The sequence below is a fragment of the Bos taurus genome, chromosome 1 (assembly GCF_002263795.3).
Source record: "Bos taurus isolate L1 Dominette 01449 registration number 42190680 breed Hereford chromosome 1, ARS-UCD2.0, whole genome shotgun sequence".
Classification (NCBI taxonomy): domain Eukaryota; kingdom Metazoa; phylum Chordata; class Mammalia; order Artiodactyla; family Bovidae; genus Bos; species Bos taurus.
Window position 1 is genome coordinate 156881353 of NC_037328.1, and position 13787 is coordinate 156895139.

A 13787-nucleotide genomic window follows, 5' to 3' on the forward strand; every position below is an offset into this window, starting at 1 on the left:
ATGTGGAAGATTTCTCATTCCTTTTCTGTTTTTCAAAGTGCACCGCATTAGGAAATAGGAAAGATAAAATTCGGCATCATTATTATATTGTCCTTGAGTTTAAAGGAATGTCTATACTTCATTCAAATACAATGGTGGCTTTGTGCTTACAAGTGAAGCACAAAGATTCTTAAAACTGAATATGATTTTTTTAATATACAAAAAACCAAGGAAGGGAGATTCTTCTAAGAATCAGTGATATCTTTATTCAAGTTTTATTTTAAATATGTCAATAAAGATTTACACTTTATAAATTCTACATAGTTAACTTTTTGGACAACAATATTTTTAATGATTTGAAATTTATGTTTTCTTGCATCATTTTACATATTTGTTTTAAAACACTTTAAATGTTTTGAAGAATTAATATTCTTATAATGGTCATAATACCCAAAGCAATCTACAGATTTAATGCAATACCTCTCAAAATACCCACAATATTTTTCACAGAACTATGACAAATATTTCTAAAATCTTCATGGAAACATAAAAGACCCAGAATTGCCAAAATAACCCTGAGGATAAAGAACAAAGCAGGAGGCACTACCTGCTCTGACTTCAGACAATGCTGCTGCTGCTGCTGCTGCTGCTGCTGCTAAGTCACTTCAGTCGTGTCCGACTCTGTGCGACCCCAGAGACGGCAGCCCACCAGGCTCCCCCGTCCCTGGGATTCTCCAGGCAAGAACACTGGAGTGGGTTGCCATTTCCTTCTCCAATGCATGAAAGTGAGAAGTGAAAGGGAAGTCGCTCAGTCGTGTCCGACTCTTCGCGACCCCATGGACTGCAGCCTACCAGGCTCCTCCATCCATGGGCTTTTCCAGACAAGAGCACTGGAGGGGGTGCCACTGTCTTCTCCAATGCATGAAAGTGAAAGTGAAGTCGCTCAGTCATGTCAGACTCAGTCCTGTCCGACTCCTATCGACCCCATGGACTGCAGCCCACCAGGCTCCTCCATCCATGGGATTCTCCAGGCAAGAGCACTGGAGTGGCTGCCATCGCCTTCTCCGAAGACAATGCGACTAGGATACAGCAATCAAAGCAGCAGGGCCCTGGTGCAGAAGCAGACACGTGGGTCAGTGGACTGAAGAGATGCCCAGAAATAAACCCACACCCCTATGGACAGTTAATCTTCAGCAAAGGAGGCAAGAATATACTATGAGGAAAAGACAGTCTCTTCAGCGAGTGGTATTGGGAAAGCTGAACAGCTGCATGCACAAAAAATAATCTTGAAATGGCTGAAAGATTTAAATATAAGACAAGATACCATAAAACTCAGAGGAGAACATAGGCAAAGCATTCTCTGACAGAAGTGCTACCAGTGTTTTCTTGGGTTAGCCTCCCAAGACAATAGAAATAAAAACAAAAATAAGCAAGTGGGAACTATTCAAACTTTTAACTCTTTCATACCAAAGGAAACCATAAACAAAACAAATAGACAACCTATGGACTAGGTTGCAAATGATGTGACTGACAGGGGCTTAATTTCCAAAATATACAAACAACTCCTACAATTCCATAACAAAAAAACAAACAATCCAATTAAAAAATGGGCAGAAGACCTCAAAAGACATTTATCCAAAGAAGAGATACAAATGACCAATAGGCACATGGAAAGATGCTCATTATTGTTAATAGCTAGATAAATGAAAATCAAAACAACAATAAGGTGCTAACACCAGTCAGAATGGCCATCATTAACACGTCTACAAATAGTAAATGTTACAGAGGGTGCAGTGTAAAGGAACCATGTTACAGTATGGAAAAAAAGTAAATTGGTACAGTCACTATGGAAAACAGTATGGAGCTTCCTCAAAAAACTAAAAATAGAGTTGCCATATGATACAGCAATGCCACTGCTGGGCATACACCAGTAAAAACTATAACTCAAAAAGATATAAGCACCCATATGTTCATAACAGCACAATTTACAACAGCCAAGACACGGAAGCAATCTAAATGTCTATTGACAAATGAATGGATAAAGAAGAATTGAACACTACTCAGTCATAAAAAGGGCTTCCCTTGTGGCTCAGCTGGTAAAGAATCCTCCTGCGATGCGGGAGAGCTGGGTTCAAAGCCTGGGTTGAGAAGATCCCCTGGAGAAGGGAAGGGCTACCTACTCCAGTGTTCTGGCCTGGAGAATTCCACGGACGTGCGGTTGCAAAGAGTTGGACATGACCGAGTAACTTCCAATTCACAGCCATAAGAAAGAAAGAGGTAATTCCATTTGCAGCAACATGGATGGATCTAGAGATTATCATACTAAGGGACGTAAGTCGGAAAGAGAAAGACAAATACATACGATATCACTTATATGTAGAATCTAAAATACGACACAAATGAACGTCCCTACAAAACCAGACTCACAGAAATGGAGACCAACTTGTGTTGCCAAGGGGAGGGTGGTGGAAGAGGGAAGGGCTGGGAGGCTGAGATTAGCACACTCAAACTATTTCACAAGGATGAATAAACACGGCTCCACTGTATAGCACAGGGAACTATATCAACATCCTTTGATAAGCCATAACGGAAAAGAACGTGAAAAGTAATATTCAGTAACTGAGTCACTTCAGTGTACAACAGAAGCTAAACACAACATTTTAAATCAACTATACTTCAATATAATTTAAAAAAATAAACTCTAAATGCTTATCAGAGCAAGGTTGGTAATTCAATTTTTCCCACCATGACTTGGTAAGTTTTCTAGCTTTTAATCACTGAAACTGAAGTGAAAGTGAAAGTCACTCAGTCGTGTCCGACTCTTTGACGACCATATGGATTATACAGTCCATGAAATTCTCCAGGCCAGAATACTGGAGTGGGCAGCCTTTCCCTTCTCCAGGAGATCTTCCAAACCCATGGACTGAACCCAGGTCTCCCATATTGCAGGCGGATTCTTTACCTTCTGAGCCACCAGGGAAGCCCAAGAATACTGGAGTGGGTAGCCTATCCCTTCTCCAGCAGATCTTCCCAACCAGGAATCGAACTGGGGTCTCCTGCATTGCAGGTGGATTCTTTACCAACTGAGCTATCAGGGAAGCCCCTTTTAATCATTAGTAATATTCAATCTGTTCAGTTCAGTTTAGTCGCTCTGTCGTGTCCAACACTTTGTGACCCCATGGACTGCAGCACGCCAGGCCTCCCTGTCCAGCTTGTTCAAATTCATGTCCATTGAGTCAGTGATGCCATCCAGCCATCTCATCCTCTGTTGTCCCCTTCTCCTCCCACCTTTCCTCGAATCACGGTCTTTTCAAATGTGTCAGTTCTTCGCATTTGGTGGCCAAAGTATTGGAGTTTCAGCTTCAGCATCAGTCCTTCCAATGAATATTCAGGACTCATTTCCTTTAGGATGGAGTGGTTGGATCTCCTTGCAATCCAAAGGACCCTCAAGAGTCTTCTCCAACACCACAGTTCAAAAGCATCAATTCTTTGGTGCTCAGCTTTCTTCACAATCCAACTCTCACATCCATACATGACTACTGGAAAAACCATAGCTTAGACTAGACAGACCTTTGTTGGCAAAGTAATGTCTCTGCTTTTTAATATACTGTCTATGTTGGTCATAACTTTCCTTCCATGGAGCAAGCGTCTTTTAATTTCATGGCTGCAATCACCATCTGCAGTGATTTTGGAGCCCAAGAAAATAAAATCTGACACTGTTTCCCCATCTATTTTCCATGAAGTGATGGGACCAGATGCCATGATCTTCATTTTCTGAATGTTGAGTTTTTAAGCCAACTTTTTCCCTCTCCTCTTTCACTTTCATCAAGAGGCTCTTTAGTTCCTCTTCACTTTCTGCCATAAGGGTGGTATCATCTGCATATCTGAGGTTATTGATATTTCTCCATCTTGATTCCAGCTTGTGCTTCATCCAGTCCAGCGTTTCTCATGATGTACTCTGCATATAAGCTAAATAGGCAGGGTGACAATACACAGCCTTGACGTACTACTTTCCCAATTTGGACCCAGTCTGTTGTTCCATGTCCAGTTCTAACTGTTGCTTCCTGACCTGCATACAGATTTCTCAGGAAGCACATCAGGTGGTCTTTTATTCCCATCTTTGAAGAATTTTCCCCAGTTTGTTGTGATCCACACAGTCAAAGGCTTTGGCATAGTCAATAAAGCAGAAGTAGATATTTTTCTGGAACTCTCTTGCTTTTTCAATGATCCAACAGATGTTGGCAATTTGCTCTCTGGTTCCTCTGCCTTTTCCAAATCCAGCTTGAACATCTGGAAGTTCATGATTCATGTACTGTTGAAGCCTTGCTAGGAGACTTTTGAGCATCACTTTGCTAGCGTGCAAGATGAGTGTAATTGTAAAATTCAATTTGTATATGTCTATATTACATATATATAGACAGCATATTCAAAAGCAGAGACATTACTTTGCCAACAAAGGTCCGTCTAGTCAAGGCTATGGTTTTTCCAGTGGTCATGTATGGATGTGAGAGTTGGACTGTGAAGAAAGCTGAGCACTGAAGAATTGATGCTTTTGAACTGTGGTGTTGGAGAAGACTCTTGAGAGTCCCTTGGACTGCAAGGAGATCCAACCAGTCCATTCTAAAGGAGATCAGTCTTCGGTGTTCTTTGGAAGGACTGATGCTGAAGCTGAGACTCCAATACTTTGGCCACCTCATGCAAAGAGTTGACTCATTGGAAAAGACTCTGATGCTGGGAGGGATTGGGGGCAGGAGGAGAAGGGGATGACAGAGGATGAGATGGCTGGATGACATCACTGACTCAATGGACGTGAGTTTGAACAAGCTCTGGGAGTTGGTGATGGACAGGGAGGCCTGTCGTGCTGCTATTCATGGGGTTGCAAAGAGTCGGACACGACTGAGTGACTGAACTGAACTGACTGATACATATATGTGTGTATTCATACATATATTCATACAAAATTTTTCTAGTCACTTTTCCATCTATTTCCATTACTCTAGGGTTTTTTCTTTTTATTCCTTACACTGTGATGTTTTGTGAGGTACACATCTAAGATCACATTTGTTCTGTAGAAAATACTTGTGGAAACTTCTAGCTTCCAAAATAAGCTCTGTAACATGCCTTTTACTTTGTCACGTGTACTTCGTTTTTCCATGTATTTAACTTTTTCTCATTAGATCTGTAGTAGATTAAATACAATGAGTTAAAATCCTCTCCTTTTCCTTTTATTTTACATAATTTTCTGCTGTTATTTTGTGCATGCGTGGATGTTTCACTTGTGCGTGTGTTAGTGCATTAGTGATGTAAACTCATTATAATTAATACCATGTGTTACAATGACCATATTTCACTTACGATGGCTTTTCTCTTGCCTCCGTCATTTCTGATACCCCTTTATACCTGTGGTCCATTTGTTTCAACACAGATCTAAGAGCACCAAGTCCCTGCGACTACACTTGACACAGTGGTCACGTCTTTGCTGGGCGTGGCATTCCTGCATTGCACTCTCTTCCCTCACAATATTTAAAAAGTGTTGTATTATCTTTTGATTTTGATAGTATGATATAGAAGTAAAAGCTGGACAAATTTTAATTCCTTTGGTCTTTAATTTTAAGATGGGAAAGGAATAAAAACAACATTCCTACTCTGAAAGAAAGATATGAAATAGCCAGAGTATGTCTTATATTTTTCTTTTTTTTACTCATCTGAGAGAGTAAGGACTTCCCTCGTGCCTCAGATGGTAAAGAATCTGACTGCAATGCAGGAGACCTGAGTTTGATCTCTGGGTTGGGAAGAGCTACGGAGAAAGAAATGGCAACCCACTACAGTATTCTTGCCTGGAAAATCCCATGGACAGAGGAACCTGGCGTGTTGCAGTTCATGGGGTCGCAAAGAGTTGGACACCACTGAGCGACTAATACTTCTCCAAGAGAGTAAGACTTCATTGTCTAATTTTTTGAACATCTGTATTTTTCATGTGTACTATTGATTATCAATATGTTCTTTTATTCTAACTTTTTATTAAGTAACTCCTATTTTCTCTCAAATTTATCTTTTAGTTAATTTCTTATCTTTCACCATGGTGGTAGTGATGGTGGTTTAGTCGCTAAGTCGTGTCTGACTCTTGAGACCCCATGGACTGTGGCCTGTCGGGCTCCTCTGTCCATGGAATTTTCCAGGCAAGAATACTAGGGTGAGTGGCCATTTCCTTCTCCAGGGGATCTTCCCAACCCAGGGATTGACACAGGGATTTAACCTGAGTCACCCGCATTGCAGGCAGATTCTTTACCATCTGAGCCACTAGGGAAGCCCTAGCTACCAGAGCAAAGCTAACACCACTGGGTTATGGCTGGATCTGTATGCCAGGGCTCCCATGACAAAGCACCATCCACTAGGTGGCCTAATCCACAGAAACATTCTTTTCCCATCTGAAGGCTAGAAATCCAAGATTAAGGTGATGGCAGGGTTGGTTCCTTCTGAGAGTTGTGAGGGGGAATCTGTTCCAGGCCTCTCCCGACCTTGTGGTTTGCTAGAAGCCTTTGGTATTCCCTGGCTGGTAGGTCCATCACGCTCATCTTTGTCTTCATGTGCCTTTCATGTACTCCCTGTGTGTGTCCATCTCTGTGTCCAAATTTCTCCTTTGTGTAAGGACACCAATCATACTGGATTATGGTCCACCCTACTCACCTCAACTTAACTTGATCATCTGCAAAGAGCCTGTTTCCAAATCAGGTCACAAGTACTGGGGGTTAAGATTTCAACATCCTTTGAGTGAGTGAGTGAAAGTCGCTCAGTTGTCTCCGACTCTTTGCAACCCCATGGGCTATACATTCCATGGAATTCTCCAGGCCAGAATACTGGAGTGGGTAGCCTTTCCCTTCTCCGGGGGATCTTCCCAACCCAGGGATCAAACCCAGGTCTTCCGTATCACAGGTGATTCTTTACCAGCTGAGCCACAAGGGAAGCCTTCAACATCCATTTGTAGGATATAATTCAACCTGCAACAGATGAGGACATCAGATTCGCAAAGTTAAGTAAGGGTTTCAGCTTTGATCAGTAGCAGCCTTTCTACACTTGTGTTTTAATCAGATGACATCAAGTTAGGGACTAGATCAAATTAGCTATTGCAGATGTTTTCAATCCTGCTTCTTCAGGATAAAATACATAAAAATCTCTTCCGGTGATTTTAAACATTCGTCAATATTTGGGGGTTTCCCCAGTGGCTCAGATAGTAGAGAATATGCCTGCAATGTGGGAAACCCAAGTTCAATCCCTGGGTTGGGAAGATCCCCTGGAGAAGGGAATGGCTACCCACTCCACAATTCTTACCTGGAGAATTAGATGGACAGAGAAGCCTGGCAGGCTACAGTCCATGGGGTCCCAAAGAGTCGGACACGACTGAGTGACTAACATTTTCACTTTCAATATTTTTGTTTAGGCCAGTGAAAACATTTTCCTTCCATATTAAATGATCTCCTATGGTTTTTTGAGAAATTAGAAAGTGAAAGTGAAGTCGCTCAGTCGTGTCTGACTCTTGGCGACCCGTGGACTGTAGCCCACCAAGCTCCTCCGTCCATGGGATTCTCCAGGCAAGAATACTGGAGTGGGTTGCCATTTAAGAGGAGGCCTATTGGTGTTTTCCAGAACTCAGCCATCTTCCTAGACATTATCAATTGGAGATTATTGTCAGGAAGAATGTCTCTCTGTCAATCTCAATCAAATTAAAATAGCAAACATGGTATAATTTCTACTTTCCAATATCCATTAGAAATGCTTAAAACAACATCAGTGGTGATTTTATAATGATTTTCAATGACTCATCCAACATTTTCTTATGCTGGGCATTCATTCATTCACACACACACACACACACACACACACACACACACTTATTCAGTTGGTGGTAGCCAACCCAAATTTAGTGCAAGAAGTCTGTATTCAGCCATAGCCTTCATTCCAATTAAAGGTAGTAATACTGGAAGCCTTCACAGATATTAATTTTCTGTTTTTCCTTAATACATTCTTTTAGCATGGATAGCAGTAGCAGTGTTAGTCACTCAGTCATGTCTGACTCTGCGACCCCATGAACTGTAGCCCGCCAGGCTCCTCTGTCCATGGGATTCTTCAGGCAAGAATACTGGAGTGGATTGCCATTCCCTTCTCTAAAGGATCTTCCTGACCTAGGAATCAAACCCAGATCTTTTGCATTGCAGGCAGATTCTTTACCATCTGAGCTATAGGGAAGATCCAGATTTGGCACAGATGCTTTTGAGCAGATATTTTCTTCTATGCCTATATTTCCAAAGTTTCATCACTTTAGGCTCCAGCATTTAAGACTTGGATTTTAGGGGTTTTGCAAGCAAATTGTAGTAGGGTAATAAGTGAATTAATGAATGAACTTAAGATCACTTTGACTGAAGAAGGTGGTTTTCAGCCAACATCATCAATTCCCATTATTCCCTGTGATAGAACTAATTTCTAGGACTTTTACCATTAAAATACTCCTGATTAAATATATCAAACTGATAGTTATAAGAATACTACTTTTGCTTTGGGTTAAATTTATAAATTTTTGTACTAAGTTAACACATTGGAGAAGGAAATGGCAGCCCACTCCAGCGTTCTTGCCTGGAGAATCCCAGGAACGGGGGAGCCTGGTGGGCTGCTGTCTATGGGGTCACACAGAGTCGGACATGACTGAAGTGACTTAGCAGCAGCAAGTTAACACATACATATTATATGGAATGTGTTTTGCCATCAAATTTGTATCTGCCATCACATTTACTCTATACTAAAATATTTATCATTGACCTGAAATCATAGGAATCCTTACCTCCACATGATTATGTGAAGTATATCATGCCATTTACTGGGTTTCCAAAGCTCTAGGACGTGGAAGATAATTGGATGCTGGAAAAAGCAGTCTTAGTTCCAAAGTTTCCCCTCTACCATACAGAAAGATTGGCAATCCCAGCTCCATCCCCCAGAGGCCACACTGAATCTGGAATATCAAATGCAGTTGGAATATCTCTGTCTCCAGTGGTTGGAAATGGTCATTGACATTCAGACGGGGAGTCTCCTTTTTTAGCATTTCTTTTCTCTAGAATTTACCTTCAATATGACTGTCATCGCTGAAAGGACCTAGGAAAACAAAAAGGATGAGAATAAAGAATGACAATGCAGGAGCACGAAGGAGGGCTGAGCAATCAGAACATGACTTTCCATAATGTCTGAAAGGTTATAAGGCAGCTATCTTTCAGAATTATTTTATGTATATACCTAATTGATTGCCATGCCATTAAGTAGAAGTTTTGATCTATTTCATTTTTTCTCAAGCTGCTACGTGAAATCATATTCATCATGTAGCTGAGAGAAACTTTCATTTTTCATGGATAGTACAAGGAATGAAAGAGGGGTAAAGACTCAGAGGCAAAGAAAAGAAAGGAACAAAACTCAAGATTCAGAGAATTCTAACAATGCACTCCACTACAGCGAAGGGTGTGGAAGTGGCTGGGAAGGGTAAACTCCAGGACCCAATCTGAGACAAAACTTCCTCCTGCGCTTTCTGGGGATAAAAATCCTGTTAGAATTACATTGTTGAGATGGGATAAATGCCTTATATAAACAGGACAGAAGTGGCTCTTCTGGGTGATGAACATGAAGCAAAGGATGGTGTGCAGGACCTTGGTCAGGGTCCAGTGCCTCCCGGATGATGTCATGGCCGTGAAATACAATTCATCATGATATCGTTGGATTAAGGATTGCATTAAGGAGTCTACAGAGAGCTCAGACCTCCTTTTTGAGGTGCTAGAGGTGTCGTATTGGGTGTGAGCATCAAAGATTCCTGTGCATTATATGAGTGTTGCACAGACAGACATACCCCTTTAGAGTGGTGGTGACAAGGCTACAGCAATGAGGAAAGCAGCCTTTCCATGCAAGTGTCTTCTGGTCAAAGGCCGTCTCTGTCATTCTGACCCAGAGGCACTGGTGCCCATGGACACTTGGGATATCCTAGTGAATACCCCCTGAAGAGACCTTCTTGTGGTGAGACTATCTCACTTGACCTCAAATAATACAGTCTAAACAACGAGATACCTACCTCGTGATTTCGGGTGTCCATCAAGTATGCAATAGAGAACACTCAAGCACAGCCAATACCTTCTTGGCATCGTATAAACTTGTTGGCTGGACTGAAGATAGATATTCCATTTCTGGGTATTCAAATGTCATTTCTTAAGATGGTTTCCCAGTTGCTACAGAAACATTCAAACCAGAAGTCCACGTGAGGATACATTTCTCAAGCCCACCAGAAGACCTGCAGTGGAAGCCCCACAGAGGCAGGCTTTGAATATGGTGGACAGCCAGGAAGTACGGCCCCTCCTGTTATCACAGGCTGTGCTCAGCTGGAGTAACTACCCTGCAGAGCTGCAGAAATGGCTCCAGGTTGGGGGACAATGGGATAGCAGAACCAAACCTGACTAGCTCCCTTCCACAAGTAGACTGGGCGGATTCCCCTGTGGTGAGGGTAGCGTCTCTTGTATCATACAACCCGCCTCACTGCAAATTGCACCTGGGTCCCTCCCACATTTGCCATTACTTGCAATGGGCCTGCTTGAGAGACACCAAGAGGGAGAAGGAATAAACAGATATATTCATGGGTTTTTCTCTCCCGTCCTTGGACAGGGACCTGCCACACCTTCATGTTCCTGCAGCTGAACCACCATTTGTGGCCGCCCTTGGAAGGAGGTGAGGGCAGGTCCCGACCCTGGCTCCTGCCTAGTGTCACAAATGCCTATCAGTTCAGGAAATTCAGGGGTTGATAATAACAGCAGTAAGAGAGTACTGCAAAATAATCAGAACAATAAGAAACATTATTGAAAGTTTATTATATTCCAACCACAGTGGGTGGCATCACCAACTCAGCAGACATGGGTTTGAGGAAGCTCTGGGAGTTGGTGATGGACAGGGAAGCCTGGCGTGCTGCAGTCCATGGGGTCACACGAGTCGGACACGCCTGAGCGACTGAACTGACTGATGTACCATGCCACACACTTTACATCTACTATCTTTCTTATTCTCACAAAAACTCTGTGAAGTAGATAGTATTGTAATCTCAGGAATGTGAGATGGATAGGCTGAAATAACCTCCCTAATATCACATATTGAGTGAGTGGCAGAAGAAAGATGAAATTCAGTTCCATCAGATATGAAAGCCCACAATCTTAAACACGGTGTGGAAACACACAGACATTTTACATATACATATATCCGTTATGTACAGATGAGGAAGATTATTCTCTGAAGAGAGATCTTGCAAGGCTCTTTGCTGCTGCTGCTGCTGCTGCTAAGTCGCTTCAGTTGTGTCTGACTCTGTGCGACCCCATAGACGGCAGCCCACCAGGCTCCCCCGTCCCTGGGATTCTCCAGGCAAGAACACTGGAGTGGATTACCATTTCCTTCTCCAAGCCTGCAAGGCTCTGTACTTACCTACTAAACATCCATTCTCCCCTACTTTTTTAATAATCAAAAGCCTGATTTGCAGAGTGTGTCAAATTTGCCAAACTAGAAATTTTGGTTTCCTAGCCATTTTTGCAATTACAGGTGATCCTTCAGTCTTACTCAATGAGACAGCACTGGAAAGGAATGTACTGCGAATTTCATTCAGGCTAGAATATGCATTTGACACTTGAAGGTATGGGGCTACTCACAAACTTTGGGGAGGAGATTTCCACACAATAAGGATGGTTAGTTAGTTAGTTCAGTCGCTGTCGTGTCCGACTCTTTGAGACCCCATGGACTGCAGCATGCCAGGCCTCCCTGTCCATCACCAACTCCCAGAGCTTGCTCAAACTCATGTCCATCGAGTCAGTGATGCCATCCAACCATCTCATCCTCTGTCATCCCCTTCTCCTCCCACCTTCAATCTTTCCCATCATTAGGGTCTTTTCCAATGAGTCAGTTCTTTACATCAGGTGGCCAAAGTATTGGAGTTTCAGCTTCTGCATCAGACTTCCAATGAATATTCAGGACTCATTTCCTTTAGAATTGACTGGTTGAATCTCCTTGAAGTCCCTTGGAGATTGAGAGTCTCCAAGACTTGCAAGATTCTCAAGAGTCTTCTCCAACACCACAGTTCAAAAGAATTAGTTCTTCAATGCTCAGGTTTCTTTATTGTCCAACTCTTATATCCATACATGACTACTGGAAAAACCATAGCTTTGACTAGATGGACCTTTGTTGGTAAAGTAATATCTCTGCTTAGTAATATGCTGTCTAGGTTGGTCATAGCTTTTCTTCCAAGGAGCAAGTGCTTTTTAATTTCATGGCTTCAGTCACTATCTGAAGTCACAGTGATTTTGGAACCCAAGAAAATAAAGTCTGTCACTGTTTCCACTGCTTCCCATCTATTTGCCATGAAGTGATGGGACTAGATGCCATGATCTTAGTTTTCTGAATGTTGAGTTTTAAGTCAGCTTTTTCACTTCCTCTTTCACTTTCACCAAAAGGCTCTTTAGTTCCTCTGCACTTTCTGCCATAAGGGTGGTATCATCTGCGTATGTGAGGTTATTGATATTTCTCCCAGCAATCTTGATTCCAGCTTGAGCTTCATCCAGTCCAGCGTTCCCCATGATGTACTCTGCATAGAAGTTAAGTAAGCAGGGTGACAATATACATACAAACTTAACAAAATGCTTTCCCAATTTGGAACCAGTCTGTTGTTCCATGTCTGGTTATAACTGTTGCTTCTTGATCTGCTACAGATTTCTCAGGAGGCAGGTAGGGTGGTCTGGTATTCCCATCTCTTTAAGAATTTTCCACAGTTTGTTGTGATCCACACAGTCAAAGGCTTTGGCATAGTCAATAAAGCAGAAGTAAATGTTTTTCTGGAACTCTCTTGCTTTTTTGATGATCCAGTGTATGTTGGCAATTTGATCTCTAGTTCCTCTACCTTTTCTAAATCCAGTTTTAACATCTGGAAATTCAAGGTTCATGTACAGTTGAAGCCTTTGGAGAATTTTGAGCATTACTTTGAGTATAAGATGAGTGCAATTGTGCAGTAGTTTGAACATTCTTTGGCATTTCCCTTCTTTGGGATTGGAATGAAAACTGACCTTTTCCAGTCCTGTGGCCACTGCTGAGTTTTCCAAATTTGCTGACAAACGGAGTGCAGCACTTCCACAGAATCATCTTTTAGGATTTGAAATAGCTCAACTGGAATTCCATCATCGTCTACTTGACTTTGCATTCCAGGATGTCTGGCTCTAAGTGAGTGATCACACCATCGTGATTATCTGGGTCATGAAGATCTTTTTTGTATAGTTTTTCTGTGTATTCTTGCCACCTCTTCTTAATATCTTCTGCTTCTGTTAGCTCCATACAGTTCCTGTCCTTTATTGTGCCCATCTTTGCATGAAATGTTCCCTTGGTAGCTCTAATTTTCTTGAAGAGATCTCTAGACTTTCCCATTCTATTGTTTTCCTTTATTTCTTTGCATTGATGGCTGAGGAAGGCTTTCTTATCTCTCCTTGCTATTCTTTGGAACTCTGCATTCAAATGAGTATATCTTACCTTTTCTCCTTTGCCTTTAGCTTCTCTTTTCTCAGCTATTTGTAAGGCCTCCTCAGACAACCATTTTGCCTTTTTGCATTTCTTTTTCTTGGGGGTGGTTTCGATCACTGCCTCCTGTACAATGTCATGAACTTCTGTCCATAGTTCTTCAGGCACTCTATAAGATCTAACTCCTGAAATCTATTTCTCACTTCCACTGTATATAATCTTAAGAAATTTGATCTAGGTCATACCTGAAT

At 42.0% G+C, this 13787-nt stretch overlaps 1 long non-coding RNA gene across 1 annotated transcript; it reads right to left on the reverse strand.

The window, feature by feature from the left end:
• Window positions 1-238: 238 nt before the first annotated feature.
• LOC104971054 (uncharacterized) lies at window positions 239-10914 on the reverse strand. The gene is made up of 3 exons (XR_003035033.2): window positions 10079-10914; window positions 8813-9120; window positions 239-6977 (listed from the first exon to the last, which is right to left on the reverse strand). It is a non-coding gene; the product is annotated as an uncharacterized lncRNA (long non-coding RNA).
• Between the last annotated feature and the right edge of the window lie 2873 nt (window positions 10915-13787).